A 15,099-nucleotide genomic window follows, 5' to 3' on the forward strand; every position below is an offset into this window, starting at 1 on the left:
AGTAGCCCAAAGCTGGTGGTTGGTGGTGATGACTAGCTGCCTTAAGAAGTTGGGTGTGTTTGCGAAGCACATTAGGCATATTATGCTTTATGAGTATAAAAAAGGCAACAGTGCAGCAGAAACTACACGAAACATTCGAGATGTTTATGGTGCAGAGTCTGTCAATGAAATAAAATGTCAAAAGTGGTTTCAGAAGTTCGGATCAGATTACTACAGCTTAAGTGATGCGCCACGTTCAGGTCGTTCTCTTAAGTTTAATGATGACTTGCTGTTGGCTACACATGATGAAGATTGTGCTGTAACAGTTGAAGAACTAGCACAGAAGCTTAATCCAACCCATTCAACAGTTCACCATCATGTGCAATAGCTGGAAAATATGTCAAAACTTGGAAATGGGTCTCCCATGACTTGGCAGAAGCTAACCTTAGAGGAAGAGTGGACATTTGCACTTCTCTGCACTTTCGTAAACCTAACTCACCTTTTTTTTGGACAGGTTAGTGACTGGAGATGAAAAATGGATATATTATAAAAATGTTAAGCGTGCAGACAATGGCTCAAAGCTGGTAAATTATGAAAGCACAGCCCAAAATAGACCTCTATTTTAAGAAACTCTTGTTAAGCGTTTAGTGGGATATTGTTGGCTTGATCCACTTTGAGTTGCTTCCACTCAATGTAACGATTACATCAGACTTCTATTGTCAACAGTTAGAGCGCTTGAATGTTGTACTGAAAGAAAAGAGGCCTGCTTTGATAAATGATGGTAAAGGTGTTGTGTTACACCAGGATAATACACGGCCCTATACAGCAAGGATCACATCTGGAAAGATTGAATAGTGAGATTGGGAAAAACTTCCCCTTCCTCCTTATTCTCCAGACCTTGCCCCATCTGATTATTATTTACTCCGAAGTTTGCAGAACTATTTTCATGGAAAAGTGCTTGGAACACGTGAAGATGTCAAAACTACCCTCTCTACATTCTTTTCTTCCAAACTCCAAGAATTTTATAGAGGTGGCATTCAGAAGCTTGTGTTTCGTTGGCAGGAAGTAATTAATAATAATGGAACCTACACTATTGATTAACTAATATTAAAAGCGTTTGGAATCCTTTCTATTTTTGTGAATCTAAAATCGGACATTACTTAAGTGATGACCTGATACTTACAAAGAAAATCACCATGAGATAAGTACGTAATGATTGAATATTTGGAATTTGTGTATAAAACTATCTAATATATAAAACACTCAAACCCAACATGAATTGTCATAAAATACACTTGTAATCCAATCAATACTGCTCATACCACTCATTAAGGTACTACTTAAGTTATAACTATATTGAAATGTTTCTTATTGAAGATTATCTTTGAATTTTGAACATGAGTGCCATGGTAATCTTGAATAATAATATTTCAATATAGTTATAATTTACGGATGCCTAGTGTTTAGACATTCCCATTTTTAGTTTATATATATATATATATACTGATGACAGAAGGTTAGGCTAGAATATTACAGTAGCCACTGAGGAAGATTCTAGGTTTTGTTGTTGCGTATGGAATATTTTTTAACAATTTGTTGTATTACAGTTTTTTTTTTACCTTATGATGTTTTAAACTCAGCATTACGTGGTATGCCAGGCGAAACGTTGTTACTGTTTAACTGTATTGGAGTTTTAGTGGCATTTTTAGAGTCTCGGACCTTGGACCTCCCGTTATATTTTAGTGTTTCAAATAAGTCTTTGACGTTCATCCTTTACCCAACGAATCATGAAGTACTTCTATTAGGGTGGAACGTATCAGTGCATCCAAAGAAAAGAGAGAATTGAATTGGAAAATTTCGAATGGTGACCAGTTACAACACCATCTAGTGGGGAAGGTGCTTTACACCAACGTTATTGAATGGTCTCAGTTTGTCCTATCTGTACTGATTCTTTGCACGAAGGTAAACGTTCAACAAAAAAACTATATGATACATTTCTAACCTCAAAAAACCAACTTGAGTGTTCCCGTCTGTGCTTGCATGATAGAAACAAAAACATTAACTTGTTTAATCTTTCATCAGCGACGAAGGCAAGGAGTGAATGAAAGGCGGCCTCTTCTAATGTGTATGTGAATATTTTAAAGTAATACAGAGGTGGGGGGAAGAAGTACTGAGAGGACCTGATGATGATACAGCAGACGATTGGTTCTTTGTAGGTGGAATATCCTTCTGATGGATGATTTATGATCAAAAGGTGAACTGAGAAAAAGCAAAGGAAAATAGATAATAGATGTTACTAATAAGAATGCTTCTAACCTATCATGATCCTACACCTTCCTGCGTAATTTATCACTTTACCTTATACTCAAAGTGATTTATGCGATAAAAAATACTCGATAATAGGATTCTTCAAATGCTCGGATATTACTAGAAAATTCCAGATTAGATAATCGAAAGATTTTGCTTGTACATTTATATTCTCTGATTTTTAACGCAAATAATCTTTCTCCCTAAGGGCGTTGAATTTTTTTTATAACATTAAACTCTTTTGTGAGACGAGAAATGAACCTCCAGCACAGTGAATGTTCTCTAAAAGTGCTAACTGACCTTCAAAATAAAGGTACTATTTGTTTTGTTTTTTGAATTTCACGCAAAGCAACACGAGGGCTATCTGCGGTAGCCATTCCTAATTTAGCAATGTAAGACTAGAGGGAAATGGCAGCTAGTTATCACCATCCACTGCCAACGAATAGTGGGATTGACTGTCACATATAACTCCCCCCACGGCTGAAAGGGCGAGGATTCGAACACGCAACCCTCGGATTGCAGGTCGAATGCCTTAACCACCTGGCCATGCCGGGCCTAGGTACTAAGTGACCTCCAACACAGTAAAAGATTTTAAAGGCGCTAAATGGTCTTCTAAACAGTGAAGTTTTTCCAACAAAAATTCCAAGCATCCATCAATACAGGGAAAGCTCTCTAACTATTCTAAGTGACAACGCAGTAAAAATTCTTTTGAGGTGCTAATTAGCTTCAAGCGCAGTAAAGTGCTAAGTAAGTGGCCTCCAACAGGTAAAAGTTCTCTAAAGGTACTAAATGGCTTTCAGCATAGTAAAAGTTATCTGAAGGTACTAAATGGCCTTCAACATAGTAAAATTTTTCTGAAAGTACTAAATGGCCTTCAAGATAGTAAAATTTTTCTGAAAGTACTAAATGGTATTCAACATAGTAAAAGTTCTCTAAAGGTACTAAATGACCTTCAAGATAGTAAAGTTCTCAAAAGGTACTAAATGGCCTTCAACGTAGTAAAGTTCTCAAAAGGTACTAAATGGCCTTCAGCACAGTAAAGTTCTCTCAGGATGCTAGGTGACCTCCAAAACAGTAAAAATTATATAAAGTTCTTAAGAGGTTTCCAACATAGTCAAGTTTAATGAAAGTTTTAAATGGATTCTAACTCTCAAACGTTAAGTGACCCCTAACACTCTCGTCTAAGTGTCCAATTAACACAATCAACCTTTTTTATAAGGTGTTAAGTGACCAATCACAAGACCAACCTTGTTACTTACTCAGCGAACTTTTGTTTTTAAACATACGTCGCAAAAGATCATTATATGGATAATATAGTATCATGCCTTGTTCCTCCTCACAATCACGACGTTTAATTTCGTGAGGAGAGAAAACGAACAACTGCCTGCTTGTAATCCTCGACCAAACCAAGTGCTGACCCTTGATTTCAGATGAAGATATGGGCCACACATTTAAAGACTAAACTGGAATAAATGGGACACTGATACGATGTAAGGTTGAAGTAAATGGACATATGTATCATTCAGTAAAATCCACACTGAAATCCCTTTACGAAATGACCAAAATATAATAATAGCTAGGAGTGGCTGACAATATGCAAAGAGCAATTTCCGATTAGTCTGCCGATTAAAAGCCAGTATGGAAAAATATCGTCCACTACATATAACAGATTATAATTTGATAAAATGTTCCTGATTTGTACGTGTGATTTTAATCACATGAAACTCAAGAAAAAAAAATTATGTGTTTAGATTACGTTAACTGTCTATCAGTATATGTACCTGTCTGACATACCCACAAAAATTAAATACTTATAGTTGTAGTTGGATTTACACAATTTAAATGGTGAAGTTTTGTGTGAAAGGTAAAAAAATATGTACACTCAAGTTATTAGGCATCACTGACCGCTTAGATCAGTACTGGAATTAAAGGCGAAACATGTTTTAGATGATGCAAATACAAGTAACATGATAGTATTGTGATAAAAACTTTTACACAAAGTAAAACCTGAAGAGAAATATATAATATAAATTACGTTAAAACCAGTAAATCAAGATTGAATGTTTTTAGAAGGCTTAGTATTTGACCATCTAATCTAAGCTAAGCCTTCACTCTCATCTAGTCCCACAATCGGTCAGTGGGAAGATTCAGGACTTACAATGCTAAAAGATTCGATTTTCTGTTGCACAGCAAATCCCATTGTGTAGCTTTATGATAAAACGAAATAATAAGAACTAAAAACATTCCTCGTCACATAAATTTGATTTATAAAACGTGATGATATATATATTCCCTCGAACAGCTTGTAACACTTATTTATACTTCGTACATTTCATATATTTAGTTTAAATTTAAAAAAATATATGTGGTGTCTGCTAAGTGACATATTTAAATGGAAGTATTCTACGAACTAGGGCTGCAATTATAATAAACAACGATGCTAGAGACAAAAGAACTCGTTTTCGTTTGTTTGTTTTTTTGGAATTTCACACAAAGCTACTCGAGGGCTATCTGTGCTAGCCGTCCCTAATTTAGCAGTGTAAGACTAGAGGGAAGGCAGCTAGTCATCACCACCCACCGCCAACTCTTGGGCTACTCTTTTACCAACGAATATTAAAATTGACCGTCACATTATAACGCCCCCACGGCTGGGAGGGCGAGCATGTTTAGCGCGACGCGGGCGCGAACCCGCGACCCTCGGATTACGAGTCGCACGCCTTACGCGCTTGGCCATGCCGGGCCATTAAACTCGTTTTCAAACTTTTCGACTTGGATTCTTTTATTAGGCTGCGCTGAGACTAATTCGTTTATTAGATTGTTGGTCAAAACATAAAGATGGCATGTATTCATTTTATTTATGTATTGCTCGTTTCGTTAATAATTTTAATATATTACTTATTATATAGAATATAATTACGTTTCTTTAATTTTAATGTGTCGTTAATTATTAAAATTGTATTATAAAGATTGATTTGCACTGCTATCTTAGAATTTGTATTTAAAATTAACTTAAAACCCCATAAATTGGCCGAACCTCCTGCGATTATTATTAGGTTTACGACCGAAAATATAGTTAACAGTGAGGGAACCCAATGCAATCTATTCTCTGTAAGTGGGTACATAAGACAAGTGGTTTTAATTACTTAAACGCGTTGTACCGCAATAAGTAAAATTTATCATTGCTCTTTGAGTATTTCTCTGAAATGTTCATCATTTATCAGCGTTGGTTTTAAATACATTAGCTTATTGTCTTTATTTGTGATAAATCAACATAATACCGTTGAGAAATTGTCTTTAATCCCATTATCATATCGCATAAGCACATTGCATTTACTTCACAACATAACAATTGTCTTTTATTTTGTTGAATTAGCTTAAAACCATTAGCGAACTCTAATAGATTCTGATAACTTATATACAACGTCGTTAATACTTATCTCTGTTTCTGATGATACTTTTACTGCCTTGTTTTTAATTGACGTGAATAAGTGTAATATATAATTATAATATTGTCTTTAATTTACTGAAACCAAAATAGCATGCTATTATTACCTAGTTTTTATTATTAATAAATAAATAAACATACTTTAAAAACAATATTTTTACTTTTAGTAAAGTGCCAGGTGGTTAAGGCACTTGACTCGTAATCCGATGGTCGCGGGTTCGAATCCCCGTCACACCAAACATGCCGTGGGGCAATATAATGTGATGATCTATCCCACTATATTCGTTGGTAAAAGAGTAGCCCAAGAGTTGGCGGTGGGTGGTGATAACTAGCTGCCTTCCTTTTGGTCTTACACTGCTAAATTAGGGACGGCTAGCGGAGATAGCCCTCGTGTAGCTTTGCGCGAAATTCAAAACAAACAAACAAACGATACTTCTAGTAAAGTAATAAAATACGCTAGTAGAGTCAGTAGAACACATCGTGAGTCTTGTTATGAATAATTTATTCTTAGTAAGAAATTCTGTTAAACAGCATCACACTAAACATGTGGCATCAGTCAAGATGAAGAACTTCTGTGTCTTTTAATATATAAGATGAAACGAAAGAAATTGTTGTTTGAAGTATGGATCATATATATATATATGTATATGTTTTTAAACTAAATATATATATATGTATATATAACAGAATACTTTTAACTAATTGGAAACTAACCGTGATCTGTTTATGACTAAAGAATACTAACTGTGATCTGTTTATGATAAGAAAATGCCATCTATGATATGTTTAGGCACAAACATATTTTGATATATAGTAATAATATGTAGTATTATTTGTTTATAACTAGAAAAGAGAAACTGTGATCTGTTTATGATAAGAAAATGCCACCTATGATATGTTTAGGCACAAACATATTTTGATATATAGTAATAATATGTAGTATTATTTGTTTATAACTAGAAAAGAGAAACTGTGATCTGTTTATGATTAGAAAATTCTAATTGCGATCTGTTTCCACTAGAAAATACAAAACATACTATAAACTGTTTTAAAAAAAACTTTTACAATGTCAGTTTTACTAAAACTTATTCTAAAGAATTGTTACGTATTCTTTAACGACTATCTAGTGAATTAACGTTTTTCTTATGTTGCAGTCCTCTCAAGTGGTTATAAGAAATCATAATATAAGGGCAATGTTATAGTAGTAACTGCCAATCACATCAGCAACTGCCTTTAGAAGCTCAATTTTATACACGCATCAAACTATTTCTTGTGATTAGAAAGCCAGTTCAAGGAATGGTGTACATTTTTCTTGAAAACAGATTGGAACCACGTTTCTAAAGACAAAAAAAAATTAAAAAATTAAATTACTTAGTGTTAACTTACGCCTGTACAACAAGTGCCGCAGGTTATGTATACTTTTAAAATATAGTGTTCAAGTCGTTATTTAATTTTACCTGTGAGCTAGCGTTTCGGTTGAATTAAAAAAAAAAAAGACAGATTTCGCTTCTTGTAAAGATATCACATACGTTACAAACTGTGCGTGAGCATCGACTTCTAGGTCTGTAGCTACTGGTTCGCTGTCATATATATATGTTTTTGCTAGCGATACCGAGTACTTGCTATATTTGTTTTTTATTTCTCTCTTAATTATATAGTATTTTTTATAGTTCATATATTTATAAGTTATAGAGTACGTAGTGATGATAGAAGACTAGAGAAGACAAAAAAGTAGTGGAAACTGGGTGATTAGCAATAAGATATGGCCCCAGGAACTGGGGGGGGGGGGGCTCTTGTATACATGTCGGAAGTGGAAAGACTGTACTGACGCGTTTGGTTGAAAGATTGTCAATCATCACAGCTTGTGGTCCCAGACATAATTTATTATGGACGATCACTTTGATACTGACTCAAATACGTTAAGAATTGGAATATGTTAACAGTATTGAATGAGTTAATTAGTTTGATAGTTCTGCTGCAAGTTACATTTGATATCAGTCTGCAGGGAATTAATTCACGCCCAGCACTTAGTGTTTGGTATTATATTGGAGCTGCTGTCGATTTCTTTTGACAGATATTTGATACTTTTTGATTAAGATGAACTTGACTGCTCTAAAAAAAACCAACAACAACAAAGCTTTTTGTATAAAATTGGGCGTGATTCATTGTGGTTAGTTTGTCGGGCCTCGGATCCGAAGATCCAAGGTTGGAGTCACGATAATTTTTTGTACACGCTCCGCACGTTTTTTCCTGTGAGGTCATTATAAGTGTGGAAGCTAATCCCGCTGTTCGATTAAAATTAACATCATAAGCGATGGTTGCTGTAAAAAATTTGACCTTACTTTGATAACTAGTTTTAGGTTAATAATAATTAAACTTATGCTCCATAATGGCATTGCGGTATGTCTGCTGGTTTACAACACTAGAAACCAGGTTTCGATACTCTAAAGCTAGACTCATCCTTAGGTGCTTATAACTTAGGAATTTAGCTTTAGTTCGAATAAGGTATAGACCAGTTAAACATTACAACTTTACTAAATAATGAGAAAACATTAAACAACAATAGTTTGGAAGTAAACAGTTTATTCCAGCTATAGGACAAAATGAAAAAAACAACAACAGTTTATTCCAGTTATAGGACAAAACAAAAAACAACAACAGTTTATTCCAGCTATAGGACAAAATAAAAAACAACAACAGTTTATTCCAGCTATAAGACAAAATAAAAAACAACAGTATATTCCAGTTATAGGACAAAATAAAAAACAACAACAGTTTATTCCAGCTATAAGACAAAATAAAAAACAACAGTTTATTCCAGCTATAAGACAAAATAAAAAACAACAGTTTATTCCAGCTATAGGACAAAACAAAAAACAACAACAGTTTATTCCAGCTATAGGACAAAATAAAAAACAACAACAGATTATTCCAGCTATAAGACAAAATAAAAAAACAACAGTTTATTCCAGTTATAGGACAAAATAAAAAACAACAACAGTTTATTCCAGCTATAAGACAAAATAAAAAACAATAGTTTATTCCAGCTATAAGACAAAATAAAAAACAACAGTTTATTCCAGCTATAGGACAAAACAAAAAACAACAACAGTTTATTCCAGCTATAGGACAAAATAAAAAACAACAACAGTTTATTCCAGTTATAGGACAAAATAAAAATCAACAACAGTTTATTCCAGCTATAAGACAAAATGAAAAACAACAGTTTATTCCAGTTATAGGACAAAATAAAAAAACAACGACAGTTTATTCCAGCTATAGGACAAAATAAAAAACAACAACAGTTTATTCCAGTTATAGGACAAAATAAAAATCAACAACAGTTTATTCCAGCTATAAGACAAAATAAAAACAACAGTTTATTCCAGGTATAGGACAAAATAAAAAACAACAACAGTTTATTCCAGTTATAGGACAATATAAAAAACAACGACAGTTTATTCCAGTTATAAGACAAAATAAAAAACAACAACAGTTTATTCCAGCTACAGGACAAAATAAAAATCAGCAACAGTTTATTCCAGCTATAAGACAAAATAAAACAACAGTTTATTCCAGCTATAGGACAAAATAAAAAACAACAGTTTATTCCAGCTATAGGACAAAATAAAAAACAACAACAGTTTATTCCAGGTATAGGACAATATAAAAAACAACGACAGTTTATTCCAGCTATAGGACAAAATAAAAAAACAACAACAGTTTTTTCCAGCTGTAGGACAAGATAAAAAACAACAATACTATAAAAGTAAACAGTTTATTCTATCTATAGGACAATATAAAAAACAACGACAGTTTATTCCAGCTATAGGACAAAATAAAAAACAACAACAGTTTTTTCCAGCTGTAGGACAAGATAAAAAACAACAATACTATAAAAGTAAACAGTTTATTCTATCTATAGGACAACATAAAAAACAACAACAGTTTATTCCAGCTATAGGACAAAATAAAAAACAACAACGGTTTTTTCCAGCTGTAGGACAAGATAAAAAACAACAATACTATAAAAGTAAACAGTTTATTCTATCTATAGGACAACATAAAAACAACGACAGTTTATTCCAGCTACAGGACAAAATAAAAAAAACAACAACAGTTTTTTCCAGCTGTAGGACAAGATAAAAAACAACAATACTATAAAAGTAAACAGTTTATTCTATCTATAGGACAACATAAAAAACAACGACAGTTTATTCCAGCTATAGGACAAAATAAAAAACAACAACAGTTTATTCCAGCTACAGAACAAAATAAAAATCAACAACAGTTTATTCCAGCTATAAAACAAAATAAAAACAACAGTTTATTCCAGCTATAGGACAAAATAAAAAACAACAACAGTTTATTCCAGGTATAGGACAATATAAAAAACAACGACAGTTTATTCCAGCTATAGGACAAAATAAAAAAACAACAACAGTTTTTTCCAGCTGTAGGACAAAATAAAAAACAACAACAGTTTATTCCAGGTATAGGACAATATAAAAAACAACGACAGTTTATTCCAGCTATAGGACAAAATAAAAAACAACAACAGTTTTTTCTAGCTGTAGGACAAGATAAAAAACAACAATACTATAAAAGTAAACAGTTTATTCTATCTATCGAACAGCATAAAAAACAACAACAGTTTATTCCAGCTATAGGACAAAATAAAAAAACAACAACGGTTTTTACAGCTGTAGGACAAGATAAAAAACAACAATACTATAAAAGTAAACAGTTTATTCTATCTATAGGACAACATAAAAAACAACGACAGTTTATTCCAGCTATAGGACAAAATAAAAAACAACAACAGTTTATTCCAGCTATAAGACAAAATGAAAAACAACAGTTTATTCCAGTTATAGGACAAAATAAAAAAACAACGACAGTTTATTCCAGTTATAAGACAAAATAAAAAACAACAACAGTTTATTCCAGCTACAGGACAAAATAAAAATCAGCAACAGTTTATTCCAGCTATAAGACAAAATAAAAACAACAGTTTATTCCAGCTATAGGACAAAATAAAAAACAACAGTTTATTCCAGCTATAGGACAAAATAAAAAACAACAACAGTTTATTCCAGGTATAGGACAATATAAAAAACAACAACAGTTTATTCCAGTTATAGGACAATATAAAAAACAACGACAGTTTATTCCAGTTATAAGACAAAATAAAAAACAACAACAGTTTATTCCAGCTACAGGACAAAATAAAAAACAACAACAGTTTATTCCAGGTATAGGACAATATAAAAAACAACGACAGTTTATTCCAGCTATAGGACAAAATAAAAAAACAACAACAGTTTTTTCCAGCTATAGGACAAGATAAAAAACAACAATACTATAAAAGTAAACAGTTTATTCTATCTATAGGACAATATAAAAAACAACGACAGTTTATTCCAGCTATAGGACAAAATAAAAAACAACAACAGTTTTTTCCAGCTGTAGGACAAGATAAAAAACAACAATACTATAAAAGTAAACAGTTTATTCTATCTATAGGACAATATAAAAAACAACGACAGTTTATTCCAGCTATAGGACAAAATAAAAAAACAACAACAGTTTTTTCCAGCTGTAGGACAAGATAAAAAAAACAATACTATAAAAGTAAACAGTTTATTCTATCTATAGGACAATATAAAAAACAACGACAGTTTATTCCAGCTATAGGACAAAATAAAAAACAACAACAGTTTTTTCCAGCTGTAGGACAAAATAAAAAACAACAATACTATAAAAGTAAACAGTTTATTCTATCTATAGGACAACATAAAAAAAAACAACAGTTTATTCCAGCTATAGGACAAAATAAAAAACAACAACGGTTTTTTCCAGCTGTAGGACAAGATAAAAAACAACAATACTATAAAAGTAAACAGTTTATTCTATCTATAGGACAACATAAAAAACAACGACAGTTTATTCCAGCTATAGGACAAAATAAAAAACAACAACAGTTTATTCCAGCTACAGAACAAAATAAAAATCAACAACAGTTTATTCCAGCTATAAGACAAAATAAAAACAACAGTTTATTCCAGCTATAGGACAAAATAAAAAACAACAACAGTTTTTTCCAGCTGTAGGACAAAATAAAAAACAACAACAGTTTATTCCAGGTATAGGACAATATAAAAAACAACGACAGTTTATTCCAGCTATAGGACAAAATAAAAAACAACAACAGTTTATTCCAGCTACAGGACAAAATAAAAATCAACAACAGTTTATTCCAGCTATAAGACAAAATAAAAACAACAGTTTATTCCAGCTATAGGACAAAATAAAAAACAACAACAGTTTATTCCAGCTATAGGACAAAATAAAAATCAACAACAGTTTATTCCAGCTATAAGACAAAATAAAAACAACAGTTTATTCCAGGTATAGGACAAAATAAAAAACAACAACAGTTTATTCCAGTTATAGGACAATATAAAAAACAACGACAGTTTATTCCAGTTATAAGACAAAATAAAAAACAACAACAGTTTATTCCAGCTACAGGACAAAATAAAAATCAGCAACAGTTTATTCCAGCTATAAGACAAAATAAAAACAACAGTTTATTCCAGCTATAGGACAAAATAAAAAACAACAGTTTATTCCAGCTATAGGACAAAATAAAAAACAACAACAGTTTATTCCAGGTATAGGACAATATAATAAACAACGACAGTTTATTCCAGCTATAGGACAAAATAAAAAAACAACAACAGTTTTTTCCAGCTGTAGGACAAGATAAAAAACAACAATACTATAAAAGTAAACAGTTTATTCTATCTATAGGACAACATAAAAAACAACAACAGTTTATTCCAGCTATAGGACAAAATAAAAAACAACAACGGTTTTTCCAGCTGTAGGACAAGATAAAAAACAACAATACTATAAAAGTAAACAGTTTATTCTATCTATAGGACAACATAAAAAACAACAACAGTTTATTCCAGCTACAGGACAAAATAAAAAAACAACAACAGTTTTTTCCAGCTGTAGGACAAGATAAAAAACAACAATACTATAAAAGTAAACAGTTTATTCTATCTATAGGACAACATAAAAAACAACGACAGTTTATTCCAGCTATAGGACAAAATAAAAAACAACAACAGTTTATTCCAGCTACAGAACAAAATAAAAATCAACAACAGTTTATTCCAGCTATAAGACAAAATAAAAACAACAGTTTATTCCAGCTATAGGACAAAATAAAAAACAACAACAGTTTATTCCAGGTATAGGACGATATAAAAAACAACGACAGTTTATTCCAGCTATAGGACAAAATAAAAAAACAACAACAGTTTTTTCCAGCTGTAGGACAAAATAAAAAACAACAACAGTTTATTCCAGGTATAGGGCAATATAAAAAACAACGACAGTTTATTCCAGCTATAGGACAAAATAAAAAACAACAATACTATAAAAGTAAACAGTTTATTCTCTCTATCGAACAGCATAAAAAACAACAGTTTATTCCAGCTATAGGACAAAATAAAAAAACAACAACGGTTTTTTACAGCTGTAGGACAAGATAAAAACAACAATACTATAAAAGTAAACAGTTTATTCTATCTATAGGACAACATAAAAAACAACGACAGTTTATTCCAGCTATAGGACAAAATAAAAAACAACAACAGTTTATTCCAGCTATAAGACAAAATGAAAAACAACAGTTTATTCCAGTTATAGGACAAAATAAAAAAACAACGACAGTTTATTCCAGCTATAGGACAAAATAAAAAACAACAACAGTTTATTCCAGCTATAGGACAAAATAAAAATCAACAACAGTTTATTCCAGCTATAAGACAAAATAAAAACAACAGTTTATTCCAGGTATAGGACAAGATAAAAAACAACAACAGTTTATTCCAGTTATAGGACAATATAAAAAACAACGACAGTTTATTCCAGTTATAAGACAAAATAAAAAACAACAACAGTTTATTCCAGCTACAGGACAAAATAAAAATCAGCAACAGTTTATTCCAGCTATAAGACAAAATAAAAACAACAGTTTATTCCAGCTATAGGACAAAATAAAAACAACAGTTTATTCCAGCTATAGGACAAAATAAAAAACAACAACAGTTTATTCCAGGTATAGGACAATATAAAAACAACGACAGTTTATTCCAGCTATAGGACAAAATAAAAAACAACAACAGTTTTTTCCAGCTGTAGGACAAGATAAAAAACAACAATACTATAAAAGTAAACAGTTTATTCTATCTATAGGACAATATAAAAAACAACGACAGTTTATTCCAGCTATAGGACAAAATAAAAAACAACAACAGTTTTTTCCAGCTGTAGGACAAGATAAAAAACAACAATACTATAAAAGTAAACAGTTTATTCTATCTATAGGACAATATAAAAAACAACGACAGTTTATTCCAGCTATAGGACAAAATAAAAAAACAACAACAGTTTTTTCCAGCTGTAGAATAAGATAAAAAACAACAATACTATAAAAGTAAACAGTTTATTCTATCTATAGGACAATATAAAAAACAACGACAGTTTATTCCAGCTATAGGACAAAATAAAAAACAACAACAGTTTTTTCCAGCTGTAGGACAAGATAAAAAACAACAATACTATAAAAGTAAACAGTTTATTCTATCTATAGGACAACATAAAAAACAACAACAGTTTATTCCAGCTATAGGACAAAATAAAAAACAACAACGATTTTTTCCAGCTGTAGGACAAGATAAAAAACAACAATACTATAAAAGTAAACAGTTTATTCTATCTATAGGACAACATAAAAAACAACGACAGTTTATTCCAGCTACAGGACAAAATAAAAAAACAACAACAGTTTTTTCCAGCTGTAGGACAAGATAAAAAACAACAATACTATAAAAGTAAACGGTTTATTCTATCTATAGGACAACATAAAAAACAACGACAGTTTATTCCAGCTATAGGACAAAATAAAAAACAACAACAGTTTATTCCAGCTACAGAACAAAATAAAAATCAACAACAGTTTATTCCAGCTATAAGACAAAATAAAAACAACAGTTTATTCCAGCTATAGGACAAAATAAAAAACAACAACAGTTTTTTCCAGCTGTAGGACAAAATAAAAAACAACAACAGTTTATTCCAGGTATAGGACAATATAAAAAACAACGACAGTTTATTCCAGTTATAGGACAAAATAAAAAAAAACAACAGTTTATTCCAGCTACAGGACAAAATAAAAATCAACAACAGTTTATTCCAGCTATAAGACAAAATAAAAACAACAGTTTATTCCAGCTATAGGACAAAATAAAAAACAACAACAGTTTATTCCAGGTATAGCACAATATAAA

The sequence above is a fragment of the Tachypleus tridentatus genome, chromosome 13 (genome assembly GCF_004210375.1).
Source record: "Tachypleus tridentatus isolate NWPU-2018 chromosome 13, ASM421037v1, whole genome shotgun sequence".
NCBI lineage: Eukaryota > Metazoa > Arthropoda > Merostomata > Xiphosura > Limulidae > Tachypleus > Tachypleus tridentatus.